Source organism: Megalobrama amblycephala, linkage group LG7, assembly GCF_018812025.1.
Source record: "Megalobrama amblycephala isolate DHTTF-2021 linkage group LG7, ASM1881202v1, whole genome shotgun sequence".
NCBI lineage: Eukaryota > Metazoa > Chordata > Actinopteri > Cypriniformes > Xenocyprididae > Megalobrama > Megalobrama amblycephala.
This window is the reverse complement of record NC_063050.1, coordinates 21,731,850-21,748,441: the sequence shown is the minus strand read 5'-3', so window position 1 is coordinate 21,748,441 and position 16,592 is coordinate 21,731,850. Positions and strand designations below refer to the sequence as shown.

The 16,592-nt window shown below is 36.7% G+C and overlaps 1 long non-coding RNA gene across 1 annotated transcript; it reads left to right on the top strand.

The window, feature by feature from the left end:
• The first annotated feature begins 13,399 nt into the window (after positions 1 to 13,399).
• Positions 13,400 to 16,592, top strand: LOC125271415. The gene is made up of 3 exons (XR_007185597.1): positions 13,400 to 15,362; positions 16,107 to 16,252; positions 16,454 to 16,592. It is a non-coding gene; the product is annotated as an uncharacterized LOC125271415 (long non-coding RNA).

Below are 16,592 nucleotides of genomic sequence, written 5' to 3'. Positions count from 1 at the left end.
CATATGTGAACATGGTCCAGAAGCGCCATTGTGTCCTGTGTGCCAAGGCTCATTTAAAATGGACTGTTTTAAAGTGGAAAAGTGTTCTATGGACAGACGAGTCCATATTTGACATTTGAAAAAAGTTACATCAATTTTGAGTGCTTGTGTTCAATCAATGAGATGTGTTCTCTATTTGTATTTGATTGTTGCCATTTGTGTTTATGAGTATGGATGACGTGCATTAGAGTGCAGAATGTGTTTTGAGAATGAGAATGTGTTTAGAGTTTTGCTAAAAAGTCTAAGTGAGATCTGCAAACTGTGTTTTACCATATGAAATAGGCAATGGGTTATCTATGTTCTATTGTGAATAAAATATTGGCTCGTGATTTGAAAGTCTTTGAGTTTTCATTTTATTCAAATTTAAAAAAACGTCCCAACTTTTCCGGAATTCGGGTTGAATGTTCAAAATATTTATACACATGCAATTCCATATCTTATCAAATGTACATCTATATATTATGAAGTGTATTACTAAATATAACATTGCATAAGTTATGATGTATAAGTAAATATATTGTCACCTATTTTTCAATATATGAAAGCAGTAATTCCTTATGTATTATTCAATATATTGTAATATATTTACACAATATTAAATCATTTATTCTGCGGTCTTTCCTGGAGTACCACGAGCCCTGCACATTTTGTCTCTCTATATCTGACACACCCATTTCAGGTCTTGCGGTCTCTACTAATGAGTTTGATCATGTGTGATAAATGAGGGAGATAACACCAGGTGTAAACGGGAATGTGCCTGCCTTGTCTAATTGTAAAAAACCCATTTTAAAACCAGGTGTAAACAGGGCCTTATTTCCTATTAGTCTACTTTGCCATCACTAGGCCATGAGTCAAAAACCTGCAATCCAGAGAGAACAGTGATGTGCCTTATAGGAATCTATAGCACGTAAGAGCTTATCTTTAGTTTTACAACTAAAGACAAGCAACAACAAAAAAACAAAAAAGCCCTGTTAAAAGAGGTCATTGTGTCTCAAGATCTCATACACCTGATAACCTGATGTAACCTAACTGCATCATCCTAGTCACGTCCTCTTCCACTGTGAGAAAGTCTCTGATCATGGTCCCTGTGAAAGAAATAAACTACAAACAAAATGTGCTGCTCAAACCACCATCGCAAACACCAAAACATTATCATCAGTGATCTAAAATACTCAAACTACAAAACAAAACATCACAGTAAAGTAATAAAGTATTTATGCAGTAGTGATTGTAAAACTTTCTTACAGTTTTTGTTTTCACTTATATGTACTAGTATTTTCACAAGTAAGGTTTAGATTTTCAAAACTCTTAGAACAAAAATCCAAACTGATCACACTTGTCACAAAGCCAGTCATTCTTTCAAAACCTGATCTCCTGCTTTCATTCTAGCATACATATTTTCATTCTACATAATCACTGTTTCATAACACAAAATTATTGTAATATGTAATGAGAACTATGGTTTAATCACCGAAACACGACAGTATGATCTTCTTTAAGTTTAGTACTTTTAACACTCAGTTCATTCAATAGCAAACAATGCAAGATACATGTTTCAAATCACCCTTGTTGCTGAAATAAATACAGTTACACAGGCTACAGATGCCACATTAGAAAATACACTTATATTACCTAAATTACATAATAGACAAAAAAATCCATAATTTTAGTAATAGTATCTATTCAGTGTGTTATCAAGGTGTGATGAAGTTATGAAATGACCATGAGGTTTTGTGCTAGAACAGAGTTTGCTTTCAATACAGTAAGTGTTCTCACTGTACCATATGATTTATATCTTATAAGGGTAAGTTACAGCAATATGACAGTCTCTCTACCATGGTAATCTGTTTACAGTATCACATGGCATACATACTTTAATGTAACATGCTGTATTTGATACTATCTTCTTGAAGAATCTCTGATCAATCTGATGTTATCATTGACTGTTTCCTTGTTTTTCCTTGTACTCTATCCTGCTCTATGTTCAAATTGCAAATCTGTCTGTCATGTTTGTTTTTGTTAATTGTGGGGACATTCCATAGGCGTAATGGTTTTTATACTGTACGAACTGTATTTTCTATTGCCCTACACTACCCTTATCCCTAAACCTAACCATCACAGAAAACTGTGCACACTTTTACTTTCTCACAAAAACTTTTTATAAGCCTTTTGAAAAATGGGGACATGGGGTAATGTCCTCATAAGTAACCTATGTCATACCCATGTGATTATACACATTTGTATTCTGATATGTCACAAAAACGTGCGCGCACACACACACACACACACACACACACACACACACACACACACACACACACACACAGTGGGTTTCTGTTTTATGGGGACATTCCATAGATGTAATGGTTTTTACAATGTACAAGTTGTATATTTTATCCCCTTACACTAAGCCTACCCCTAAACCAAAAAACTTTCTGATATTTTAGATTTTTAAAAAAGATCATTCTGTATGATTTATAAGCTTGTTTCCTCATGGGACCAAAAATGTCCCCACAAGGTCAGAATTTACTGGTATTACTTGTGGGGACATTTGGTTCCCATAATGTATAGGGAATACAATGACCACACACACACACACACACACACACACACACACACACAGACACATGTTGTGTTTCTGTGAATTGTGGGGACTTTCCATAGGCGTAATGCATTTTATACTGTACAAACTGTATTTTCTATCCCCCTACACTACCCCTACCCCTAAAATTAACCATCACAGGAAACTGTGCACATTTTTACTTTCTCACAAAAACATCATTTAGTATGTTTATTAATCCATTTACGTTGTGGGGACCGCTGGCTGGTCCCCACAATGTAGGTGAACTCAAGTACACACACACACACACACACACACACACACACACACACACACACACACACACACACACACACACACACACTTTGAACATGGTTATACTTTAAGATAAATCGGTTATAATGTAAAATTACTTGGCCATATCAGAAATTGCAAATACAGCAGAAATGATGTCTATAGAATCTGTAGCTATAGAAATCTATAGATGTACCAAATGATTCATTGATTAACCATTAAGATCATTTGGATTAAATAACACTTATTTTGTGTTGTGAAAAGGATATTTTGTGACAACTGAAAATATGCTGAAATGTTGAAAAAAAATGCACTTCTGATGATCTGTTGTGATATTACAGTTTTTTTTACAATTGCTAACAAGTTTTTACCAATACTTAAAGTACTTTTTCTAAACTCTTAACATAGCAACACACCTACATCACAACTACCCAAATAGTTAATTTTCTGCCCAAAACCATATTTTGTTAAATAAACACAAACTCTATATTTCAAAATGCTAAAAACCTTTTTCAACATATACTAATTCTATTAAAACACACCAAACCTGATTCAAAATCAAGTCGTTCTGTCAAAACATAGCACTAGTTTTCTATTCAACATGAACATATAATCAATCAAAGCGCAATGACTGTCAAAATACTAACAGTTGATGGCATTACGAAAACTGCATTGCTTGTCATGTTTCAGTTCTACCTGCAGAAAATATGAAATCAATTGTTTTTAAAATTCAGTTTCCTTAGATGCAAGCCATTCTACTTTTTTGCAACATACAATCTAAAAGTGAATGAGTCATTTCTTTCTTTCTTTCTTTTCTTCTTTCTTTCTTTCTTTGATCTATCTATCAATCATCGCAATTGTGAGTTTCACATCTCACAATTTGACTTTTTTTTTTCTCAGAGTGGGTCTTAAAACCTGTATGACCTTTTGTTGAACACAAAAATTATTTTTGACCAAGGACCCTACTGACTTTCATTGTATGGAGAAATGAATAAACACACCAAAAGAAAGAAAGAAAGAAAGAAAGAAAGAAAGAAATCTTTTTTCTGTTTTCAAATAAATGAACATGATTTTTCAATTTTAATTTAAATCACCTGATCCAGTTTTGCTGAAGACTAAAGTTTGTTGGATGATTATTACTAAAATCATTTTGGCACTTTATTGTTTAAACTGAGATCACTGTACATTACAATTGTAAGGACAGGAACATGCGAACAATTTCAACCCTTATACAGTTCTATTATGTAAATGCATGGTTAACAAGTTGTATTGCCATCTGCTCCATGAAGAACCTTTAACATACATGGAACCTCTATATGCTCTTGCCTTAAGTCTTTACCACACTGTCGAAAAAAAAAAAAAGTTGTAACTTTATGCTTGTCACTGAGGCAGTGCCCGGAAAGATGTACCTTTCAACATTTGCAAGTGGTGAAACCTTTTCAGTCATAATCAATCAAGAAGCCAAAAACAGAGAACAAAATATGGATTTCTAAAGATAAACAGAAAACAAAGAAATGTGATAAGATCACACAAGAAAAGTCCTGCAGATTTCAGGCATGCAAAGTAAACCAAAAAAAAAAAAACCTTTCATGAAACAATGACTGAACTAAACAAACTAAGGCAAAGTTTGTCCTTGACAATACACAATATCTTTCAAATCAAATCATCAGTGCTGGAAAAATAATGTTTCTTCCTCATTGCATTTCCTCAACTTTATACGGGAAAAAAACATTCCTTAACGCAATTTTCCTTGAAATCAAAGGTTCCGCATTTTGTTGTTTTATTTTCAGAAGTATGCTGAACTGATCTAGAAAACAAGTTGAGAATGCAAATTTGCATGTTGGAGCAGTATAGTCATCAATGTTCAGAAAATATCAACATGTACTGAAATATCTAATGACCTAGAAAATACTTATTAATTTAGCAAATAAAGATACCAGAACACTACAGTAGTGTTGTAGTCTTGGTCTTGAGACCGGTCTTAAGAGCATTTTTTGAAGGTCTTGGTCTTGTCTTGGTCTCAGACTTGAGATTTTATTTCAAGACTAGTCAAGACCACAACTGCAGGGATATCACTAAATTGCTGTTGCATTGTCTGATTTCTTTGTTAACATCAACATGCAATCAATAACTTATTTCTAATTTCATTTATTTAGTTACTGTTGTGCCAGGTCAGAAATCAACAAGGGATTGTGTCAAAAATGTCACCAAAATTAATACAAATGCCCACAAAATACAAGCGAATCCGCCATCCTATAAAATTGTTTTTTGTTTTGTTTTTTGTCATTAAAACAAATGCATTCATCAGTGATTGTATATCAAGGGCAGTTGCAAGTTTGTGTGCTTTTTATTTTGTGGTTTCAATGGAACGAATAGGGACTGAAGCGCGCGTCTGTGCACGAGCCGTCGTCACTGACAACAGCGGCAACGAGCACTCAGTGTGATTTCAAGAGCAACACATTTCAACGTCGGATCGCCTTTTATTTAACACAAACAAATTAAATTAATAATCTCCAGTCAACTAGAGATGTTCCGTTTGTTATAGCCATGTCTGTACCGCAAAATGTTAAAAAACCCTCACTTTTCAATGACGCATGAGTCGCATTTACAGGGGAACATCCGATCTGTCCGCTTACACTGCAGGCGCAAACGCACGTATCCGATTCATATCTGATTTATAACCACATATGAATGAGGAAAAAATCGGAATTGGGTCAGTTGAACACTGCACGGTTCAAGTGACCCAATTCCGATTTTTTCCTCCCATGTGGCACAGATCGGATATGAGTCACGACCGTGTAAGCAGGAAAAAAGCGCATGGATTCCGATTTTCACAGATCGGTTTCAGGCCTCATTCATATGTGGTTATAAATCAGATATGAATCGGATACGTGCGTTTGCGCCTGCAGTGTAAGCGGACAGATCGGATGTTCCCCTGTAAATGCGACTCCTGCGTCATTGAAAAGTGAGGGGTTTTTAACATTTCGCGGTACAGACATACCTATAACAAACGGAGCATCTCTAGTTGACTGGTAGATTATTAATTTAATTTGTTTGTGTTAAATAAAAGGCGATCTGACGTTGTGTTAGGCGATCTGACAATGTGTTGCTCTTGAAATCACACTGAGGGCTCGTTGCCGCTGTTGTCAGTGACAACGGCTCGTGCACAGACGCGCGCTTCAGTCCCTATTCGTTCCATTGAAACCACAAAATAAAAAGCACACAAACTTGCAACTGCCCTTGATATACAATCACTGATGAACGCATTGGTTTTAATGACAAAAAATAAAATAAAAATAGAGCCCATGAAGCTGTGAATATCTACCCGTACCCGAATATTAAACTCACACGCTTCCAGCGGAGCTGCATGCGTACGTATGCTGTCGTGAAGAATTTGTATTATTTTTATGCAGGGATGTAACTATTGCATTAAAAGGGTTTCTATATGAATTCATGTCAATAAATTAAGCTCAATGTACCATTGAAATTGATTTGTGATGTCAAATAAGCTATTTTTGGTAGGCTACATTTCGCCAAGTGCAGTGTAAAAAGGACACATCCGATACAGGTCACTTTTAAAAGAAATGTAAGCACGTCGTCCAAAAAAATCGGATATGGTCAAAAGATCGGATCTGTGCATTAAGACTTGCAGTGTAAATGCGGCCTAAGACTCTCGTTCACCACACATCATTGCAAGGTCTTGTTTACTCTGTAGCAATTCTAAGCGTTATTTACCCTGTCTGCCTGCCTGCCAGTTTCTGATCCTGTCTGTTTCCCGGTTACGATTCTCTGCCGCCTGCCCTTGGAGGGTTTATTGTGTTTCCTGGTTTTTGTGAATGATATCTGCCTGTCCCAATTCCCTGCCTGTTCAACAATCACGATTCTGCCTGCTCTCTGCCATACCTGTTTGCCACTGTTTGACCCTTGCCTGTTTAACTACAAACTCTGCTTTAATAAAGCCTGCACATGGATCCGATCCTGAATCCCGCCTCGTTACAATGATATAATTAAGCAATATGAAAAGAAAGAGGGCTGTTTTCACAAATACAGGTGCTGGTCATATAATTAGAATATCATCAAAAAGTTGATTTATTTCACTAATTCCATTCAAAAAGTGAAACTTGTATATATTCATTCATTACATCGTCTTGGTCTCAACACACACTGGTCTTGGTCTCGACTTGGTCTCAGTTTAGGTGGTCTTGACTACAACACTACACTATAGTTTTTGTCTGTAAAGGGAACACGTCTCAGAAAAAGTTCACTTTAAAAACTTGATGAAATCACATAATGAGTACAACATATTTGCTTTTGAAACACACATTTAGGGTGGGACATGACTTTTTTTTTTTAAATAGTCATTTAATAGACTAGAGATAAACGAAAGCCAGGAACCATGATTTGTTACTTTAAATCAGAAGTATAGGGGTATTTGGAGGGATGTACGTTCATATTCTGAAGAGGAAGTCAAATGTCAAAAAAATGGATACACTCGTGACTGAAAAAGGGAGTAATCTTTGTTTTCCTTGAAAAGATCAACAGAAATGTTTTAAATTCAGAATTTAGCACATCTGCTAAATGATAGTTTACTTTGGCCTAAGAGCTAATAGACACGAGCCGCAAAACAACCACTTTAATTAGATTTTTCATCTGGTACTTAGGAAGTCATTTCTATATTTTCTGTTTTTATTCTCTATTTAGGGAAAGATACCAGTTTACTTTGTTGAGCTGTTGCTTCTGTCCAATGTTTCAGATATTTTCCTTTTCGTATTTTAATAATTTAATAATTGAATTTAATTTGGTCTGATGGGGATTTTGTTCTGAGGTGCTAGACATGTTTTGGATTGTAAATCTCTTGCTTTATGCAAAGCAGGATATAATAGGTATTAAGCGCCATCTTGCGCCAAAAAAAAAATAGGCCTACATATGATGAACATAAATCCTTTGACGGAAAGAAATAAAAATATATTACAGAAAATGGCTAATATGAGCGAATAAATGCCCCTCTGCCGCCATCTGCTGGTTATAGTGGTAATTAACGTCTTTTTATTTTTTTAAATAAAAGTTTTCTATCAATTATTGGATTTCCTACATCTTGGTTTTACAAATAGGGACAGTCTCAGAAGAATGAACAAATTATGTTTTTGGTCATCACATTAAAAATAACATTTGAAGTGCTGGGAAAATTGCATGAGCGTGTCTAATTAACGTTACAGACACCGCGTTTCTTATTCAAACGTTCGCAGTAGCTTCAAGTCTTTATTGCAATCAACAGAACTGGTTTATTGGCGAAACAGGTAAGTGTTATAATTGTGTTGATGACTGCTAAAAGCTCACCGGAAATGCCCAAGCTGGCTTAACGAAAACCAGAAAGTAACCGTGCATGTGTTCAATTTAATAACACGTTCCCAAGTCTCTGGTAAACCACTTATTACAATTACCAGATTCATGTTTACCAATAGTAAATAGTGCATGATTCAGAGCAGTGTACGCGCTACAGCAAGCATCATGCCACACTAGAGCACCAAAGTGGTATTCATTGCTCGAGTATTGTAATAAAATTGACTGAGTTTGTTTCATATCAAAAGTAGCATATCACAAAGTTTATTGGATGGGATGTGTAGTACACAGAGTAGTGCAGGCCTGCAGGGATGATGTATTTTTGTAGGCCAAGCGGAAGTTAGCATCACCCCGGTTCCCTCAACAAATAATTCTTACACGTTTTGTTTATAGTAATAATCTTCACAAATGAACACAACTTTTATGAATTCTGAAGCATAAATACAATTGGAAGAAGTCAAAGCTCAAATAGGCTATAAACGAACTACACAGTCACCCCCACTAAGCTTCTGAACACTTTTTCAGTCTTTGTTTAAAAACATTTTCCCTGAAAGTTTGAGTTATACAGCAATAGTTTGCATGAGTGAGATTATTAACACAGCGAGGCTTTGAAAGCAGACAGATGAGTTTACCTGGGGTGCATTTCCCGAAAGCGTCGTTAGTCAACTATGGTGCTAAATCCCATTGAACTCTATTGGTAATGACGGAACTTGCGACCATTTGCTTTGGGAAACAAACAGTGCCTGCATCTCAATGTGCATACTATCCATCCTAAATAGTATGTAACACTAGTAATATTCAATACTATTTAGGGCGGATAGGGTGGATAGTATGCACATTGGGATGCAAGGAGTGTTGCCAATTTAGCAATTTTGACACTAGATTTGGTGAATTCCCTGCCCCTTTTGAGACTTTTTTCAAAAGTTTAAGGACAAATCTATAAACTTCTTGGACAAACCTTATCTAGATTCTTATTTTGCACACTGATCTATATTCATATGTATATAGATCAATGAATTTGCCATTATGATGTCATCTAGTGACATTTAGCAACCAGTTTTAAAAGCAGTTGGCACTGATGCCAAGCTCCAAATGTGAGTAAAAATCAGTGTTATGAGTATATGAAATGGTGTCAATCGTCAGTTGGTGGGTAACATAATTATAACAATGCAATTGTAATGAGATTACATTAACATTGTAATGAGATAACATTAAACATAACTTTTAATGACCAAATAAACAAAAAACAAAAAGCGGCAGACGACTGCCACATAAACTAAAAACAACAATAATGTCAGACCTGGTCCTCTCTTCACTGTCTGCTCCTTTTATCATTCCAGAGGTCCTCTGCTGGACTTGCGTCAGGTGTGGCGCAGGTGACGCTTATTATCACTTGGGGCTGGGAGGGTGGCTGTTACGCCAGCTGCAACACCTGGGGGTATGGACCGACGAGGCGAGAGAGAAGGGGAGGGAGGAATGAGGAGGGACAGTGGCAAAAGAGGGGAGAGAGGATAAAGAACAAAATTCTGAGTCTGATTCCCAGAACACACTGCCACTCGGTCCACAACCAGCGGAGAGGCCCTCACTCGCGGTGCCATGCGATGGTTCTCAGGGGCTCGAGCACCAATGGAAAAACACGAGATATTCTCCATTCATTTTAACCATCCAATCCATTAGCAGAAACACAAATCACTGCCTTTGAGTGAATCAGTGTTTTTGAATGATTCTCTTGAATGAATGATTCATTGACAAATACATTTTTTAATAGTCACTTGTCACCACAGCTCTCTCTTTACCTTTGTCGTTTGACATGGTGGATTGATTTGATCCACGTTCGACCTCTAGGGCTGCTTAAGATTAGCGTGTACATGCAATTATCTTGACTGCTTAAACCTAGTTCAATGAACTTCAATTAACCTTTATGGGCAAACTTTAGCCCGTACTAAGTTTAGTTCAAGTCAGATTTTGGACTTTATTCCCCAGTTTTCTAAGTGGGCATTATGGAACAGCCCTCTGCTTAGGTTGGATCAAAATGTCATGTTTGAGTTTGTAGGTGCAGCCATTTACGTGATAGATAACCAGTATATTTTATTAAATTATGCGGCGGAAAAATGCACAAACACCACTCGGATCCTCTGTCGAACCGGAACCTCTTCATTTGTCACATCCATTTATGGATAACAGGGTCACATACATGTAAACATGACCAGCAAGAGGGTACACATAATACAAACGTAAACAGAGCTCTTAATGATCAGAATAATTCTTGCCCTGTCTCTGAAAATATTCAGATCTTTAAATCTTCATTTTAAATGCCTTTTAGTCAATGGCAGAGTCATAGTTGATCAACAGAGTGCGCCAGAGAACAGCTCTTCAACTGAAAGTCTGGCTTTTTTTTTTAATACTCCAGTTGTTTTAAATACTCAACATTATAACAGGTTATATTTTTGTGAACATTGACCAAAAAGTTAACCCAGTCCCAGTGCAAGCCAGTCTACGTACCAACTCTCTCTTACCACCAACATTAATGTGTATTAATCTTGAAACCAATTAGTATGCTTAAAAGCCAAGAGACTTGAATGGAATCCTGAATGAGGAATCCTGAAATTAATGAATAATGATGAATACTGCACCACAAAGTCATACAAATTACAGCATGTCCAGACTTAAATCAAATATGTTAACTCCTATCTCGCAATGCATTGGGACAAGCAACACTGTCCTTGGAGAAAAATGTAAAAACAATTTTTAAAATTCAGATACTTGGATAAGTAGCGCAAAAATAAAAGAAATGACTTTCACAAATTTATAACAGATAGATCAAATTAGTTTTAATATTGACAAAATCCTATCCAAGTACTCAGTGGTTAATTTCTCATTTCTTAATTTATGACCTTAATTATTTTTATTACATTAGAAAGTCTCTCTCTCTATATGTGTGTGTGTGTGTGTGTGTGTGTGTATGTATGCATGTATACGCCTTACATTGTGTTCAATCACACACAGTCCAGTGGAAGTCCATGAGGGTGTGGGATGTAGATAATGAGCCTTGTTGCCCCAAGGGGCACTTAAACCTGTAAAATGAAATGGCAAGCAGTTATTTGGGGTAAGAATGTTTTACATTTTACAGCACATTCCACAGCTTGTGACATCAATAGAAGAAGGGAGAATGATGTTAAAGAGTCATAATTTGTCTTGTCTAGTTTTTATGCTGTTAACCAAACTGGAAGCCAGTCTCAAATGCCTGGTAGCTTCAAAAGCAGCCGCAGCGTCCATGATGGCTGGAGATCCTGGTGTGGCGTTCATTTAGACTATAAAAAATAAGTGTTTTAGTTCTGTTTTTTTTAGTCATTGATAATGGAAATAAGCGTGCAAAAGGGAAGGCCGTTTTGAGTTCCTGAGTCTCGGCTAAGGTGGCCGCAATTAAAGTCTCTGCTTGCCTTGCCACTAACATCCCTCCTGCCTTCCTTTTTATGGCCATTACTTAACTCTCTGCATGTTTTGACATGGCCCCAGAGGCCATCTAGTCATCTGCTCTGCCGTGGGGGTTTTCAGCTCCGCCCTGGTCACTTACTCTGCCTGCTCCATCCTGGTCACCTGCCCTGTCGGCTCTGCCCTGGCTCCTTGATCCACCTCAGTTCCCAGTCCTGATTATGATTATGGATTGTCCCAATAAACCCACATTTGGATCTTCAGCCAAAGTCTTGGAGCAGTTCGTAACACAATGACTGTTTTATATATCTATGATGTGGTCATCCAGTCCAAAACGTGGCAAAAAGTGGCATTTAAACATCTTGAGGTATGTAGATGGTCTAGTAGTATTTAGAACAACTTTACAAAGTTAAAGGGTTAGTTCACCCAAAAAACAAAAATTCTGTCATTAATTTTTCACCCTCATGTTGCTCCAAATCCATAAGATCTTCGTTCATCTTCGTAACACAAATTAAGATTTTTTGAAGAAATCCATGAGCTATCTGGCCTCTGATAGACTGCAACACAACAACCACTTTAAACCCTCAGAAAGGTAGAAAGACACTGTTAAAATAGTCTATGTGACTACAGTGATGCAACCTTAATGTTACGCTGCATTGGTGTAATACTCCACTGCATAGGCGCCGATTTATGTTTCTGCCGGTGGGTACCCAGTGCCCCACATTACATTCATTATATTACAGATAAATTCACGCTCAGTTTTCGCGTTCCCAACTAGTCTAATGGTAGAAAATCAGAGGTCCAGCCGTGCTCTAATTATCAGTGGTTCGAATCTGCCCTCATATCGTTTTTTTCCCCTCATAAAGTTCAAAGAAGTTAATTAATATTTGTATATCAAGAGCAAGGACATGTCTGTGTCGAAAGAAGAGTCAAGCGATAGATTGACGCGTATGTCAGAAGACTAACTTAAACGAGCCACACCGCATGCTTTCAAAAAGAACATGTTTCGGCGCTAGTTCGCTTCTTATTTAACTCAAATCAACGTCAACTTGATGTTTTATTTGCATTATATCCATGCAGCAATATGACAATTTCGACCCAAAAGCACATTCTTTTCACGAGTGTTGTCGCGAGTCATGCTCTCGCTGATATCTGGTGCAGGGAAAGTTTGAGTTTGAGCGCGCGCATGTATCTGATCGAGAGCAGAGCCATTTGTGCTCGCGCGCATCACTTGGATGCGCTCTCGACGTTTGCCATTAAAATATCGCCATAGAAACGGCCTTAAATAAACTATAAAAAGGGTGAAGATCGTGTCTGAAAGCTACAATAGATTTCCTATTCGTTAAAATCAATGGAGAATATCTCGTATTTTTCCGTGGGTGCTCGACCATTTCCGTGCGTGCTCCACGGGATCGGCGCCTATGCTCCACTGTATTTACTACATCAACTGCATAGGAGACTGACATGGAAGAGAAGAAATTGTTGAATAAAGTCATTATTTTTGTTTATTTTTTGCGAACAAAAAGTATGCTCGTCAACTATTTTAACAATGTCTTTTCAACCTTTCTGGGCCTTGAAAGTGGTCGTTGTGTCGCAGTTTATCAGAGGCCAGATAGCTCATGGATTTTATCAAAAATATTTTAATTTGCGTTACAAAGATGAACGAAGGTCTTACAGGTGTGGAACTACATGAAGGTTTGTAATTAATGACAGAATTTTTGAGTGAACTAACCCTTTAAATGTTCAACTAAATAATATTTAGGTGAAACTATACGCTTTCTTTAAAATTCCCATGATTTTAATTTAAACATGCCATTTACCAAACAACATTGATCACAACATTTATCAATATTTACAAAACATAATTTTTCTTTCTGATGCTGGGATGGTTGTGAATGGTAGGATTCCAGGGTGCACGTTCAAACTAAAACGTTTGTGTCATTAACATCTACAAGCACGAGCCCTTTTGCTGCCACAACTTCTGAAACACCAAAAATAGCTACTAAACACAGTACTGCACTCTTGCCAATAACCTCATCTATAACCTCACAACGACTGTTGTGCCATCAACATCTCAGGCCCCTGAGACAACAACAGTAACTCAACTAGTAACATCTTATACAGTTACTGAAGTACATACTGAAGTTGTGACGACAAAGCAATCAATAAGCACAAACCCTGCTGGAGAAACAACAACATCTCAAAAGCAAGTAACAACAACTGAAAAAAGCACTGCAGTTTTACCAACAACTTTGTCTACCTCGTCATCCTCAGTTCAAACAACAACTTTTGTGCCATCAACATCTACAAACACAAGCGCTAGTTTAGCTGCAACATCTGAAATGCCAACAACAACTGTACAAAGCACTAAGCTTTGGTCAACCACCTCATATATGGTTCCAACAATGACTGTTGCATCAACTTGAGGCAACAACTACTGGAGCTGAAAAGCAAGTAATAACAACTGAGAAAATCACTAAACTTTTGCCAACAACCTCAACTAGGGGTCAAAAAACTACTATTTTACTACCTACCTCAATGAACGTATCCCCTTTTGCATTAACATCTATAAGCACAAGCCCTAATGCAGCCACAACAACTGGCATGCCAACAACCCAAAAGAGCACTAAGCTTTTGCCAAAAAACACATTTACAGTTCAAACAACAACTGTTGTGCCATCTACAAAAACAAGCATTCTTGCTACCACAACATATGAAGTTCCAGCAACTACTCAACAAAACACTACACTTTTGCCAACAATCTCATCTACAGTTCTAACAACAACGTTTGTGCCATTAAGATCTACAACACTTGAGATAAGTACATCTGAACAAGTCAAAACCACTGGAAGTACTGAAACTGGAATAACAAAGTATTCAACAACCACAAGCCCTTATGCAGAGAAAACAACTGAAAAGCCAACAGTAACTCAAAGCAATATGCCTTTAAAAGTCTCAGATACCATTCTAACAACTCCTACTGAACTATCAACATCCATGAGTCCTAATATATAAATTTGACGCAACCATTTACTGCCACTAGACTTGCCACTACATCAACTGCACCAACTGCACCTGCGACAATGCAATCGACAGATATAAGCAACACTTCAACAACTGAAACGTCAACAAGAACTCATCAACCCACAGATATTTATGTAAAACCATCAAGCATCAGTCCAACAAATACTAATAGGACACCAGCCCTTAAAACAACCAAGGCATATGCAACAAGTGCAGTTTTAAAAACTGCTAAATCAACAATGAGTACTCCAAAAACAACAACTGGAAAGCTAACAACTAAACCAAGCTTTGTGCATTTGACCACAAAGTCAAGAGAAACACCAACAAAAAACACTCTAGCATCTCTAAATCCTGCCACAGAGAAAGAAGGTTTACATTATCTAAAATTTCGAATAGTGAGGACATTTGTTCAAGATTACAATAACAAAACTTCTTCTGCTTATAAAGCACTGGAAAGAAATGTAACAACTGAGGTAAATCACTAACTTTTATAATTTGAAGCAAACATTATATGTGAAAATCCAAATGCAAATAAATGGTATGAACTTTTCATCCTTTAATCATTATAGCAAATTATCTGTATTGTTCCTTGTTCTTTTCTTTTCTAGCTTAATCGGGGATACACATTAAAATACCCATTTACATTTATGAGATCGATCATCATCATTTTTTGGTAAGTTATATAAACTCTCAAACTTTTTAAAATATCAATCCCATAAACTCATTGTATCTTCCTATAGCTACTATTTTTAAACACTTTTTTATGCCTTCAAGGTAAAGTATGTCATATTTTTATGTTAAAATACATTCTCTTAATCCAGTTTATTTTTCATTGACTAGTATGCCATTCTGAGTTTAAAAGTGTAAATATTGAGCCTTTCGGGCACCATCAAAACACTGAGATGGTTCCACTCAAATCTGTCTATTTCCAGCTCAATCTATAGTGAGAGTTTGGGGCGTGGCTACTGTAACAGGCAGAGCCAGAGAGTGTGTAGCCAGTGTGGGACCATGGCTGACACCGAATTGCAAGCCAAATTTTGCATTTAGACCTTCAAAGATTAAACGGGTCATGAACACATCAAATTGAATGGTGCATTGCGATGCAACATGCTACAATGCATGCTTCAATACCATACTGTATCATCATGCACCCATTCAGAAAGACAAAGGTATTAGTTGTTTATAATGTTTGTTTAATTTGATGTGTCTGGTGTAGACCGCCTCAAACAGTAACGCATCATGTCAAAAAAGCCATGATGTTCAGTGTACTAACACAAAGAGTGTATAGGATGTAGGGTGTGAACATCAAACTAAATATTAGTTGCCTTTATAATAACAGCAATTGATTTTACCACTGTTGTCACATTCATTCAACAACAAAAAAAACACAAAAATTAAAGAACTTATTTATCATTAGGCCTGGCTCTGTGGGGGTAACATCTCAGCTAATTTTTCAAAACCAGAGTGTGGTTCCCAACACAACAGATATAGTGGATTCCCTAAAACAAGTGCTTAATGATTCTATCATCTTCTTGAATGTCATCACATCAAGTATTTCTGCTGGTGAGTGTCAAAATCTCTTTTTGTAATATCTTTAATCTTAAGGAAAGTTTTCTTAGGATAATTTTAAGAAAGTTTAATATTTTCTCTCTAAATGTACTTATGAATAACTTTTTTTGTTTTAAAAAGAAATGCAATAAGAATAATTATTATACAAACATGAACTGTATTTTTAATTGTTTGGTCAAAATCTTCTTAACACAGATCCACGAAATTTCACCACATCAACCGTTACTCCGATCATCACAACAGGAGCAACAACAACGGCAAGCAGTCAGTTTGCTACAGCTATATCATCTGGCAGTGCAGTGGCAAGGAGCAGACTCACTGAAGTCCTCACTTT